General features: G+C 46.7%; 1 protein-coding gene across 2 annotated transcripts in view; it reads left to right on the forward strand.

Moving 5' to 3' along the window:
• Nucleotides 1–15360, forward strand: part of SMC1B (structural maintenance of chromosomes 1B) — a 110866-nt gene that overhangs the window by 75695 nt on the left and 19811 nt on the right. The window lies entirely within an intron of this gene.

The following is a 15360-nucleotide window of genomic DNA, read 5'->3' on the forward strand; positions in this document are numbered from 1 at the left end:
TTCCATTTGTGCAAAAGAGAGATGGACTAATGCATTTGCTCGTTTGGGAGTTCTTGGTTTTAGTCATCTGGAATATGATGCAGAATAAGTAAAATGAATGGACTTATGTTTTTGAAAGGCAATATTATTAGTTGGCAGATCTAAAGGTGGGTATAGCAAGCGTCCAAAACATTCATATATCCGTATAAGCTTATATTACATATCTGAACCCTAACGTTCTTGTTTTTAGACTTCCTACGCTTCTCTAAATGAATGAAATTAAAAAAAACACTCTTGTATGTAACGAGTTCATACTAGTGTATTTACAAAGAATTATACAACAATTGGTCTTCTTCGAGTAGTTCCCATGGGTGCTCCACATCAGGTGTTGGGCTGGCTCCAGTGCCGCCAATCAAAGATTTGCAGAGCAGTTGCTGGCTGGATCGTGCACGCACAGGTGAGTGCTAGGCCCTTCATGCGCTTTTGGTTATGTGCACAGTCCAGTCTGAGCTAGTTCCTCTCAGCCATCTTCGTCTGCGGATGGACTTCTCCTGCGTTCCTCGGTAGCACATCTGAAAAAGAATTTTGATCTTTGTGAATTGCTGTATATAGTTTTACCAAGTTATTATTAGTAGTTTCGTTTTACTGGTTATAGTTCTATAGTTTAAAAAAAAAAACCTTTTATAACAAGTTCATTAGAGACTATTGTTAGTAGCAGCCTGGTTAGTCAGTACTTCTTCTTTACAACTATTAAGAGTTGAAGTTATTAGCAGTTTCATTGTTGTTGTTATGCCTGCAACGGGTTTTAAGAAGTGCGATTGTTGTCGGGAGGCAGTGCTGGCTTTGGACCGTCATTCGCAGTGCATACACTGTTTAGGAGAGAGTCTTATGTGCCTCATACATGTCCACATTGTTCCAAGCTCACAGTGAGAGCAAGGAAAGACAGAGAAATGAGACTGAGAATGATTGATTCTCTTTGGGAAAGCCCTTCAACCTGACACTTCTGATCAACCAGCCCCAAAGCGCATGGGAGTGAGTCAGAAACAGTGAGCAGCTTCACTAGTCTCACCTGATGACCATAAGAAAAGGAAGCTGTCTTCTACTTGATGTTTGCCTGTTTTATCTTGTGACAAGGTGAGTAGTATTGAAAGCTGAGATCCCTCGATGGCTAAGGACAAACAGCCTAAGACTAAGAAATCTGTACCACCAGTTCCCGTGCATAAATCCCACTCAGAACTGAGAGACTCATGAGCCTCATTGGCAATGACAGCCAGAGACCCATCGGCACCAAGGCAGTCTGTGCCAGCACCGCACATTGCACCCCCAGCACTGACGGTGATTGAATCAGCACTGAGCCCTGCGGCACTGACAGTTGTGACACTGAGTACGGCACTGCTTTTGCCTGCACTGATTCATCCGGCACCAGAGACGGCACTTGATGGGCCGACTCCCGGAGGGAACCGAGGAAGGCACAAGCTAAGACCCAGCATGGTAGTCCATGATCTCATTCCGTCATCATGGCCACATATACTCCTCAGTCACCCATATCTCCTCGTTCCCCTCCCGTGCCATCAACTATCCAGCGTCCTGTGTCCCCACCCTCGCTGTTTCTAAGACCACCCTCACCCTTTCTGGAGCAACCACATCATGCTCACATCTATATTCATTGCACGTCCCCCTCGTCCCCACCATCCTCCAGACTCTCCTACCTGCCATATTCCTATCACCACCATGGACATAGGAGGCACTCTACTTCTTGCTCATCTTTGCTGTTAGTCTCATACTTGCCAATACAGGGACCACCACCAGTGATACTGCTTATTACGGCAGGTCTAGGGACATATCTCTTGAATCAAGACTGAAGTACAGGTGTGCAGGTACTCCTCCAGCATCATTTTCACAACTGTCTCCACCACAAGCCCAGGTACTCCTCCAGCATCATTTTCACAACTGTCTCCACCACAAGCCCAATGCAAAACAGCCATACTGTCGGAAATGATGGAAGACCAAACAGGGGAGCATATGGAGGAACAGATGGAAACTTACCACACAGATGTCTGCTCTTCATCCCCTGATGAAGTGGTTATTCCAGGTGACGCTTCCCTGTTGGACAACTTGAGGCAGTTTCAGGAACAGTTTAAGAGGGTGGCTCAAAGTCAAGATATTCAAATTGCCAAAATCCCAGAAAAACAACATGAACCTCTAAACTTGAGACCCACAACATCATCCGAAATTATCGCGTTGGATGATGCCATAACAGAGGCAGCAAACAACATTTGGCAGACTCACGCTTCCATTCTGGCCACTAATAAAAGATTGGACAAAAGTACTTTGTACCATCTAAGGGTATGGAGTTTCTTTTTAACCATCCCGAGCTGAATTTGCTGGTAGTAGAACTGTCCTAGCAGAGACCCAAAGTACCATGCTACAAACCCACTGTTTCTGCCAAAGAAGCTAAAAGACTAGATTTATTTGGGAGAAAGGTCTATGCCTCGTCTACTTTATTGTTGTGCGTGACTAATTAGGTGGCGCATTTGTCTAACGATACAAAGTTAACTGTGAGAGGTGAAAGTCCAGGGTCTTATGGGCTGTGTGGCTGAGTGTGGACGTTACCACTTTTATTATTTATTTATTTATTTATTTATTTATTAGTAATTACTGTGATTACTATTAACACCTTAAGGTTTTTTACTTGTTTTTGTAAAGTTTATTAGTATTAAAGATAAGAACAGAAGGAGAACAATTAGAGAGTCACAGGTGTTTACAATACAGACAGGGAGAATGCGTTCCAGGTCATTCCTGGATACATTGAACATTTATTTCTTTTCTAACCATGTTATAGTTAACCTCACAACTAAAGATGCAGAGTTTCCAGGACCAAGGTGGGCTTAGGGGGCCTACCTCTTGGTGATTGTTACCAGGCTTTACAGTGGGGACCATCTACCAGAGGTTCCCTAATTCCTTTGTCCCCGAGGGCAATTTTGGTTCCAGGTTACATTTATTTAGGCCTATTTTACTGCTCCGTAGAGCTGTTACTAATGACTGGGGCCTGATCCCCTAGCTAGGCGAGGTCTTACCTAAGCCGACTCCTCACAGAGTGTAGAGGTACTTAGACAATCTGATGTACAGACATTGCGGACGGTCTTGTTGTTTGGACCGGCAATGGCAGCGCTCATCCGTCCTCTTGAGCATCCCCGAATGGCAAGCATAACGCTCTTAAGGTACCTTGTCCTCAAGCTTGCAATGAGTGACTGGCTGCTAAGGTTTTTTATACTTCTGGCTCATAATTATATTCTGGGATTTTCCCCTTACATATCATCATTTCTTCTTCGAGTGGTCCCCGTGGGTGCTCCACAGTAGGTGTTGGGCTCGCCCCGGCGCTGCAGATTGGAAAATTCCCAGCAGTCTCCGTTGGGTCGCGCATGCGCCGATGTGCACCGGTCCTTCGCACACTTTCGGTCACGTGTGCGATCCGGTCCCCGCCAGTTCCTTCTCAACCGCCAACGGCTGCAGACAGAATCCACTCCAGCTCCAACGCCTGAGACAGATAAAACTGTGTTTATTACTGTTAATAGTTATTAGTTGATAGTTTGTTTAACACTGTTGAATCTGTTCTGTGTTATATGCATATATAGTAAAAAAAAAAAAAAAAAAAAAAAGAGAGAGAAGAAGAAAAGGGGGAGAGGAGAGTACAGAGGCCGCCGCCTCAGGCGGTCCGCTATCCTAAAGGCCATGAACTTTATCTGTTCCAGAACTGATTAGCCGCTAAGTGCCCTATTAACATTCAAAGACTTAAACGCCTGGGCAGAGATGTCTTTGTTGGGGTTTAAGAAATGTGAGTCATGCCACAAGGCCATGCCTGCCTCAGATGGGCATAGCAAGTGCATTCGTTGACTCGGGGAGACCACGTTCCACAAAAGTGTCCTCACTGCTCTAAGCTTACAGCCAGAGCCAGAAAGGACAGGGAAATGAGGCTGAAGATGATTTTATTTGATAAGGCCCTCCAACCTGAACCATCAGAGAAGCCCCATAAAGAGGGGCCCTCAGGGTCGCACAAGAGGAAGGCGGCTTCCCTAACCACCTCGGTTCAAAAGAAAAAGAAGCTCTCCCCAGCTCGATCCTTGCCGGTAACACCCGCGAGCAGGACGAGCGGAGCACAGGACCCTGACCCGCTGGCCGCTCATAGCGGGAAGACACTAGCGCACATAGTTGTGCCTGGGCCTCTAACCATTAAACAGTCGGCACCTCAGGCGCCAGTGCGGCAGGCGCAGGAATCGGCGGCACTGACTCACACGGCACTGAGCCTTGCGGCACCGATGGCACCGGAGCAAGGGTACCCGGCACGGGGCCCAATGGTGCTGGAGGAAACTACCCGTGCGGCACCATGCATAGCGGCACCGAGCACAGCACCGACAACGGTGCCGAGGTCACTGGCACTGGAGGGGGCGGCACCTGCTCCTCAGGGACTGGGCAAAGCAAAAGCCAAAACCCAGCACCGTAGTCCATCTCCGGACGTCATCATGTTGCCGTTATCGCCTAGCGCCCCACCCCCCGAGATAGACACAGCACACTGGGCAGCAACGCCAACAGCCTGCTTCAGACTTCCATCCCCGTTCCTTCAACCACCATCCTCCTGGCTCAGATAACCTTCACCAATCTCCAGTATGGATCCCTATGAATACTATCACAGAACATCTCCGCCATTGTCAACGTCGTCATGGAGGTCACGCTCTTCTAGGCACCATATGTACGCATTCCGATCGTGGTCCACATCTCCATCACCGGCCCCTTGCCCCTGTTGTCATGGCCGTCCTTACCATACTGGACACTGGCACAGGGGGTCCAGATCCAGGGGTAGATCCCCACCCACACCTCTCCAACACCCCTTCATACAGTCTCACTCTGTGAGTAGAACACAGCCTTCCCAGGTGGAAATTGGTGCAGAGTCCCTGGACCTACCTTCAGAACCCTTAAAAGAGCAAGCATATGAACAAACTCAGGAACCAGAGGAATTAGAGGAGGTATATCATAGCAACGCCTCTTCATCCTCCCCAGATGAGGCAGTTGTCCCCGGGGATATCTCCCCCTGGATGACCTTAAGCAATTCCAAGAGCTGTTCAAGAGGGTAGCACACACACAGGACATTCAAATAGCAGAGGTGCAGGAAATACATCACAAACTCCTGAAAAATTTGAGACCCCCGGCTTCATCCAAGATCGCCATCCTACTAGATGAAGCGATTATGGAATCAGCCACCAACATATGGCAGACCCTGGCCTTCATCCCATCTACAAATAAGAGGGTGGATAAGAAATACTTTTTTCCAGCCAACGGCTTGGAATTCCTATTTAGCCACCCCCAGCCAAATTTCTTGGTGGTCGAATCATCACAGTATAGATCCAAGACACCTCAATATAAATCAGGAGGGTCAGATAAAGATGTGAGGAAATTAGACCTGTTCGGCTAGAAGGTCTACTCCTCCTCTACCTTATTACTGAGAATGGCAAACTATGCGGCACACCTATCAAACCACAACTTCGACAGTTACTACAGACTTACCTCCCTCATGGATTTCCTTCCAGAGGACAAGAAACCGGTGCTGAAGGCGATCGTCCAGGAGGGCTACTTGGCCTCACGAACAGGAGTTCAGATTGCCCTGGATGTGGTGGACACGGCAGCACACTCCACAGCCACAGCAGTGGTAATGCGTAGGGAATCCGGGCTTCAGACGTCCGGTATTCCCAGAGATCTGCAAACAAAAATTGTAGATCTTCCATTTGATAAACAAAAGTTATTCGCTGATTCAACTGACTCAGTCCTACACTCTAGCAAGGACTCGAGAGCCACACTTAGGACCCTGGGCATATATACCCCCCACCCCCCCCGTACAGGAGGAAGAAGTTTTACCCTCAACAACGGCGCTACGCTTATCAACCACAGCATGCACAATATCAGTGGAGCTATGACCAAGGGCGCCACCAACAGCAGCAACAGTATAGGGTCCCCAGACGACGTCCCCAGCAGGGTCATGCACCCTCGGGGCAAGGCCTGAGACAGTAAGTTTGATGGGTATGTCGAGGACTGCAATATCAAGACCATCTCTCAATGCCAATCTCAGCACATGTTCCACTATCGGCTCAAACTGTTCTGCTCTCAATGGCAAAACATCACGACAGAAAAATGGGTACTGGAGATTATAGCCACGGGATACACGATCCCCTTCCAATCACTACCACCACCGAAACCTCCCGCCCAGTCCTTTCTCAAGGACCCCTCTCACGAGACAAGGTTAAAACAGGAGGTAGACCATCTCATGTTTATAGGGGCGGTGGAGAGAGTACTGGAACAATTCCAAGGGAAAGGTTTCTACTCACGATACTTCCTAACAGAGAAGAAGACAGAAGGCTGGAGGCTAATCCTGGACTTATAGGCCCTCAACTGACATTTGCACAAACAGCGCTTCAGGATGACAACAATTGCCTTCATAATCACGGCACTGGACGATGGAGACTGGTTTGGTTTGCAGCCCTCGACTCACAGGATGCGTACTTTCATATAACAATCCACCCGGCACACAGACATTTTCTCCACTTCAAAGTAGGCAGGGAGCATTTTCAATACAGATTTCTTCCGTTCGGTCTCTCTTTGGCACCCAGAGTTTTTACCAAAACGCTGGCAGTGGTATCACCTTACCTACACAGGCAGGGTGTGTTCATTTTTCCATACCTGGACGACTGCCTACTGAAAGGGGTCTCAAAGGCACAGGTCCTACGCATGATACACATCACTACAAACATTCGCCTCGTTGGGCCTAGTTATCAAGCTCTCCAAATCAAAAACCGAGCCCACGTAAAATATAGAGTTCATAGGGGCATGCATAGACTCTCTTACATCAAGAGTATACCTGCCCGTTGCCCGTTTCCGCACCATCAAATCCCTGGTACAAGTAATGATGGACAGTCCCACAGTGCCAATCCTAACATGTCTATAACTGTTGGGACACATGGCGACCACCACGTTTGTGGTACAAAATGCCAGGCTACATATGCGAAGCCTGCAGCATTGGTTGGCGAGCGTTTACAGACCAATAGTCCATACCATCCACAGGGCAGTATCGCCCACAACGGAGGTGCGAAGATCACTGGCATGATGGGCAGATCCCAAGAACTTACTAGTAGGGGTGCCCTTCCACCAACCACAAATTGCAATTTTTCTTACAACAGACACATCCCACATAGGATGGGGAACGCACATCGGCAACAAAGTAACTCAGGGGCTGTGGTCCCCCGCGGAAAAGACATTGCACATAAACATACTAGAACTCAGAGCAGTGTTCAGTGCGTGCAGACGCTTTCGAAAATACCTGCACGGCAGAGTAGTCAGGATCAATACCGACAACACCTCCACAATGTTTTATATCAATCGACAAGGAGGGGCCAGATCCCGTGCACTATGCGCGGAGGCAGTCCGGTTGTGGAACTGGTGCATTGTCAACAATAAACCCTAAAAGCCTCATGCTTACCGGGTGTCCACAACGTGAAGGTGGACCAACTAAGCAGACGCTTTGCGCTCACGCACAAGTGGCAGATCCATTCCGATCTGCTCCGACAAGTATTTTACAAATGGGTGTTTCCCCAAATCGATTTGTTTGCCGCTCACAACAACAAGAAATGCCCCCAGGTACTGCTCCAGAGTGGGCATAGGACAGGGATCCTGGGGGACGCCTTCATGGTTCCATGGAAGGGCCCTCTACTCTGTGTTCCCTCCCACAACACTCATCCACAAGGTTCTAGAGAAAGCCAGAAGGGAGAGAGCACGCATAATACTTATAGTCCCAACCTGGGACCGACAGCAATGGTTTTTTCTGCTTCTGCGCATGTCATGCCACCCGCCACTTCCCCTACCGGTAGTGCCAGACCTTCTCACGCAGGCTTAGGGGTCCATAGTGCACCCACATCCTCAAGGACTCTGCCTACAGGCGTGGCTAATCCATGGCTCAGCGCCTTAGAGAGCACATGTTCGGAGGGAGTAAAACAAGTCTTGGAGTGCAGTCGAAGGACTTCCACCAGAAGGACTTACGCGCAGAAATGGAAACGATTAATCTCCTGGTGCTCTTCCAAGCAGTTAGCTCCTCTGGATGTCCCTATAACTGTAATTCTAGAATACCTGCTGGAGCTAAAACAAGACGGACTCTCCCTATCCTCACTAAAGGTCCATCTCGCAGCTATATCAGCATTTCAACACAAAGAGGAAGGGCCAACCGTATTCACCCATCCTATTGTCACATGGTTCCTAAAGGGGCTGGCAAACCTGTACCCGCCTCGGAAACCGCTGTCACCATCATGGAGTTTGGACTTGGTCCTCCACATGCTGTCGGGACCACCCTTTGAACCATTGGCCATGGTACCCCTCCTACTACTTACCATGAAAACAACCTTCCTTCTCGTGATTACATCAGCCCGCAGAGTGAGCGAACTTGCAGCAATAGTGGCAATGCTGCCCTGCACAGTATTCTCAAAGGAAGCGGTGATCTTACGATTACACCCAGCCTTCGTCCCAAAGGTTTCCTCAGAGTTCCACATTAACGATCCAATAGTATTACCCTCGTTTTATCCTAAGCCTCACAACTCCAGCAAGGCAGCACGGCTGCACCTACTAGATGTGAGGCGGGGCGTTGGCCTTTTACGTAGACAGAACTAAGGCCTTCCGGAAAACGGACAGACTCCTGGTGTGTCTCGCGCCCAGGTCAAAAGCGGAAGGCCTGTCCTCGCAAAGAATTTCAAATCACATTGTATCCTGCATAAGACTATGTTATGAGCTCCGTAAGACCCCTCTGCTAGTTCTGCCCAGGGCTCACTCCACCAGAGCGATGGCGGCATCGATGGCCTTCTTAAAAGGAATCGCGTTAAAAGACATCTGCAGAGCGGCGACTTGGTCATCTTATGACACCTTTGCCAAGCATTATGCCATGCACCGGGTGTTCGATGAGGATACACGCCTATTGACAGCAGTCCTTTCAAGGACAAGCTGCACGTAAATCGGGTACCCACCTCCTTATTTGGGGTCATTGCTGGGTAGTCACCTACTGTGGAGCACCCATGGGGACCACTCGAAGGAGAAAGAGAAGTTACTTGTGTAGTAACGATGGTTCTTCGAGATGTGTCCCTGTGGGTGCTCTACTACCCACCCATTCCTCCCCACTTTGGAGCTCTGTCTGGTGTTTTTCAGGAGCATCTGGGGTGGTTGGTCAAGGAACTGGCAGGGACCGGATCACGCACGTGACCGAAAGCACGCGAAGGACCAGCACGCATCGGTGCATGCGCGACCCGATGGAGACTGCTGGGAATTTTCCGATCTGCGGCTCTGGGGCGAGCCTGACACCTACAGCGGAGCACCCACGGGGACACATCTCGAAGAACCATCGTTACTACACAAGTGAGTAACTTCTCTTTTTTCGCTTAGCATGCTATTTTTGACTCGTTATGCCACTTTCTCGCCTTGTATGTTAATTACTTAACTCATTATTTCCTTTTCTTGCTTTGTGTATTATCTTTGCTGTGATGTCAGTTTTCAATTGGTCATTTAAAGGCTGGCACAATCACATGCTCAGGCGCCCTTATCCCCATTGGCTAGACTCTGCTTATTTGCTTCACTTATTATTTGATATAGAATGTAAAATTGTAACATCAGCAAGTATAAAAGCATCAGCTTAGCTGGCAAAGTCTTAATAGAATATGGCTTCCATAGCTTGCGGTTGCATATGTGGTTTAGCATGTTTTCTGCTTGTCTGTAGCCGTGCTTGTTGCACAGTTTTCTGAAGCCTGCGGTCTTTGGCTAAGTGGGTTAGTTGAGTTCTGGAGCCTTTCTAAGTTTACCCTGACATTAACAATGCTCATGGATCACTTACTAGACTCTAAGAAACCTATCCTTAAAGCTATTGTCAGGAAGGTTATGCAGCATCTTGGACAGGAGGACAAATAGCCTTGGATGTCGCTGATACTGCTGCACGTTCCATGGCGACAGCTCTGCTTATGTGGCACATATCCTGGCTCCAAGCTTCAGTGGTGCCTAAGGAATTACAAGCTAAAGTTGAAGACCTACCATTTGATAAAACTAAATTGTTCACTGAAACTACAGGCACTGTCTTACACTCAAGCAAGGACTCTTGAACAAAGCTCAGAACCCTAGGCATGTATACCCCACCTTACAGACGAAAAAGATACTACCCATATCAGAGACACTACAGCTACATGGTTTTGATCAGTCTCGACAACCCCATAGGTCATCTAGAAGAGGCAACCAGCAGCAACGTAATTCATCTGTGCAAGCTCCGAGACAATAGCATTGACTCCTCAGTTGGGATTTGTGCCACCATATCTCCTGTCAAGCACAAACTGCTACCGCAACATCTTTTCCACCATCAGTTACACCCCCTTTACCACCAACAGTCCAATATCACCATGGACAAATAGGTACTGGAAATGGTTTCTGTGGGTTATGCCATCCCATTCTGTGCTATTCCGTCTACTACTCTCCCCACCCTGTCCCTCTTCAGGGACCTCTCTCATGAGACTCTGTTGAGGCAAGAGGTCGACCACCACCTCACAATAGGAGCAGTAGAGCAGGTACATCATGAACTCAGTGGGGATAGAATCCCTTCCCCCTGTTTCCTTACAGAGAAAAAGATAGGGGGATGGAACTAAGAGTATTACATTGCTACCTGTGCAAGCAGCATTTCAAGATGGTTACCATTGCTTCCATAATCACTGTGCTGGACAGCGGAGACTGGTTTGCAGCCCTCGACCTACAGGATGCATACTTCCACATAGCAATCCATCCATTTCCTATGGTTTACTGTGGGCACACAGCATTTTCAATATGGGGTATTGCCTTTCAGCCTCTCGACAGCACCCAGGGTTTTCTCAAAGATCCTGACTGTGATATCAGCATATCTTTATCAGCTAGATGTCATAATATTTCCATACCTGAACAATTGCCTTCTGAAAGGGTGCTAACCTTTGGATGTCCTCCATATGATGTCTGTCACCACGGAAACATTCCAATCACTCGATCTTGTTGTCAGCTTACAAAAAACAGCCCTATGGTGCAAATAGTAACTTGCTTACAATTGATGGGTCACATGGCTGCCACCACCTATGTGGTGCAGAATGCCAGGCTACATTTCCGATGCCTGCAACATTGTCTGGTGACTGTGTATATGCCCATGAGGCGCACAATTCACAAACGAGTTTCCCCAACTGCTCAGGTGTTGCAATCCCTGTGGTGGTGGACAAGGCCCAGCAATCTTTTATTGGGGGTTTCCTTCCATCAGTCCCAACCTTCTTCATCCATAATTACTGATGCCTCCAGCGAAGGCTGGGTTGCTCATATGAACAGCATGTCAGTGCAGGGCCTGTGGTCTCAGAGAAATGGCTATTCATATAAACCTCCTGGAGCTAAGGGCAGTGTCTAATGCATGCAAACATTTCCTACCCCACATTCAAGGCACGTTGATGAGAATCTTTACTGACAGTGTCACTACAATTTATTACATAAAATTGATAAGGGGGCACGAAATCCCTCTCTTTGCCTGGAGGCCCTCCCACTATGGAACTGGTACATACAGAATGGCATAAATCTGGTTGCCTTGTACTTACCTGGTGTGAACAATACTTCTGCCAATCTGTTGAGCAGACAGTTTGCACCGGACCATGAATAGATTGGATCCAATGTTTTCCATCACATTTTCTGGATATGGAGCATTCCATCCATAGATCTATTTGCAACCTATAATAAAAAGAAATGTTGCCTTTATTACTCCAGGGCATGCATAGGCCACGAGTCCCTTTGTGATGCATTTCTCATCTCATGGAAGGGTCCCCTTCTGTATGTCTTTGTTTTCATACACAAGTTGCTGGAGAGAGCCAGGCTACAGAGGGCCGATCTGATCTTCATAGCTCCTGCTTGGGCCCAACAACGCTGGTTCCCAGTCCTGCAGTGCATGTTGTCATGTCCTGCACGGCTGATCCCCCACCATTCTGGGCCCGTTCGTGCAGAACCGAGGGTCACTGATGCACACACTTCACCTTAGGGCCTGGTTGATAGTTAGTTCAATGGCTCAGAAATTTTAAGTTCCGAGCAGGTTAAGAATGTTCTGATACACAGTAGGTGAACCTCTATGATAAAGACTCACAAGTGGAAAAGGCTTGCGGTATGGTGTTTTACCAAGGATTTGCACCCAGAGGAAGTCCCCATACATACTATTTTGGATTATTTACTTTATCTTAAACAGGAAGACCTTGCATTACCATCTTTAAAGGTACATTTAGCGGTCATCTTGGCTTTTAGATACATAACGGAAGGAACATCAGTATTTATGCATCTGATCATGGTGCGTTTCCTGAAAGGCCTTGCCAACCTGTATCCTGCTTTCAAACCTATATCAGTGCCTTTAAGGCTAGACTTAGTTCTAGATAAAATGTCTAGACTGCTGTTCGAACCATTGGCGACTATCCCATTATGTCGTCTTACCCTAAAAATAGTATTCCTTCTGGCTATCACGTCTACTCGTCAAGTTAGCAAGCTGGCTCTCTTAATGGCCACTCCACCATATACTGTGTTCACCAAAGAGGCGGTGACACTCTGGATGCACCCTGTCTTCGTTCCAGAAATTTGGTGCAAGTTCCACTTAAATGAGCTGATCATAATTCCATCTTTGTACCTGAGATCGTATACTTCACGTAAGGAAACGAGACTTCTTTCCTTGGATGTAAGAAGAGCTTTGGCTTTTTACCTAGAAAGGACAAAACCTGTTTGAAAAACAGACTATTACTGTCCCTCGCACAGAGGTCCAAGGGTGAGGTGCTATCATCACAGAGAATCTCAAACCTCCAGATTCTCAAAAACAACCCAGGCAACATAATCAAACCAGCTGACAAAGGAGGGGCTGTTGTCATTATGAATAAGTCAGACTATGAACAGGAGGCAGCCAGACAACTCTCAAACACCAAATTTTACAGACTTCTCTCCTCTGATCCCACTTTGGATTTCCGAAAAAAATTACAACTACTACTTAAGGAACTCCCTGCTGCTGCTCGGGATCTTATTCACTCAGACACACCATCTGAGCCCAAACCTGGATTATTCTGTTTACTTCCCAAAATCCACAAGCCTGGGAATCCCGGATGCCCTATCATTTCGGGTATTGGCACCCTTACCACCGGTTATGTGGACTCCCTCCTCAAACCCTATGCCACCAACACTCCCAGCTATATCCGAAATATCACTGACTTCCTGAGGAAATTACAAAACACCGGAAAAGTTCCTGACAAACACCATCCTTGCCACCATGGATGTAGAGGCTCTGTGCACTAATATTCAACATGAAGATGGATTACAAGCGACCAGGAATACCATCCCTGATGTCACCACAGCCAATGTGGTGTCCGACCTCTAACTTTGTCCTCACCCACAGTTATTTCTGATTTGGTGACAGTTTATACCTCCAGATTAGTGGTATTGGCACCCGAATGGCCTCACAATATGCTAATATATTTATGGCTGACTTGGAACAATGCTTCCTCAGCTCTCATCCCCTATTACCCCTCCTATACTTACAATATATCGATCACATCTTTATGATTTTGGACCGATCGTAAAAAGACTCTAGAAGAATTCCACAGAAACTTTAACAATCTGCACCCCACCATCAATTTATGCCTTGACTACTCCACACAAGAGATACATTTCCTGGACACAACAGTACAAATCAAGGATGGCCTGGTCACTACCACACTCTAGTGGAAACTCTCTGATTGCTATACTTACCTACATGCTTCTAGCTTCCCTCCTGCACACATAACTAGATCCATTGTTTACAATGAAGCCCTTAGGTACAATTGCATTTGCTCTGATCCTACTGACAGAGACCGAAAACTACAAGATCTCTACCAAATATTCATAAACCTGAACCACCCACCAGAAGAAATAAAAACAAATTAACAGGGCCAGATGAATACCCAGAGACTAGCTACACCAAGATAGGCCCAAAAAAGCCAAGAACAGAACACCACTGTTCATTACCTACAGCCCCCAACTCAAACCACTGCAACACATTGTTAAAGACTGACAACCTGTCCTTAATCAGGATGCCACACTCCAGAAGGCCCTAGGTGACAGGCCTGTTCTCTCCTACAGACACCCTCCCAACCTTATGAGGATTCTCACCAACAACTACAGTCTATACCACAGGAACCCCAGTCCTGGAACTTCCCTTGCAACAAGGCCCATTTCCAACTTTGTCCACATATCTATTCTGGACCTACCATTGCTGGACCTAACCAGGTTATTCACAGAATCACAGGCACACTCTCATGTTCCTTAGCTAACATCATAGATGCCATCATGTGCCAACAATGCCCACATGCTTTGTGTATTGGACAAACTTCAGACTCTCTTATACAAAGAATCAATGGGCATAAAACAGACTCTTGTGGTATGGCTATGATCTGAAGTGGGTCTGTCCCATGGAAGCTCATCACCTAATAAATTATTTTGGTAGTCTTTAAAGTGCTACTGGACTGCTTTTTTGTTTTGATTATTACCCCATGTATTATTATGTGCTATTTTTACGTAAGACTGCATTACCTGTTCCACCCAAAGCTCACTCTAATCAGGTGTGGGAGGCATCCATGGCTTTCTGTAAGGGCGTCCCCTTAAAGGACAGTAACAGAGATAGCCGTGCTAATCTATATACTATCAAAAACAAAAAAGCAGTCCAGTAGCACTTTAAAGACTAGCAAAATAATTTATTAGGTGATGAGCTTTCTTGTCCGACAAAACCTCATCAGCTAATAAATTATTTTGTTAGTCTTTAAAGTGCTACTGGACTGCTTTTTTCCCCTTAAAGGACATTTGCAGAGCAGCGATGTGATTGTCCTACAAAACATTCGCCAAGCACTACGCTATGTATGACCAAATGGCTGAAGACATGCGTCTTTCAACAGCCATGCTTTCTGTAGCACATGATATCTAACTACAGTTCCCTCTTTCATGTTTTTTGGGGCACTCTTATGTAGTCACCTGATGTGGAGCACCCACAGGGACCACTCGAAGAAGAAAGAGAAGTTTTACTAATGTAGGGTTACAAACTCTAATTTTATATGTTTTGCAAGGAATTGTAAAAAGGGACAGCCCATTATAGTATTTATTTTGCTGTCTGTAATCTGATACTGAATAGGAAAGGTAATCCCAGTCTGTTTAATTGAATTCCTAGAATTAGTATTCTGCTACATCATCTATTTATTTATTGAGCATTCTTTAGACTGATTGATTTTTTTTAAGGAATATTTCTCTTTTTTGTGTGTTTTGTACACCCATGAT

The sequence above is a fragment of the Carettochelys insculpta genome, chromosome 1, assembly GCF_033958435.1.
Source record: "Carettochelys insculpta isolate YL-2023 chromosome 1, ASM3395843v1, whole genome shotgun sequence".
NCBI lineage: Eukaryota > Metazoa > Chordata > Testudines > Carettochelyidae > Carettochelys > Carettochelys insculpta.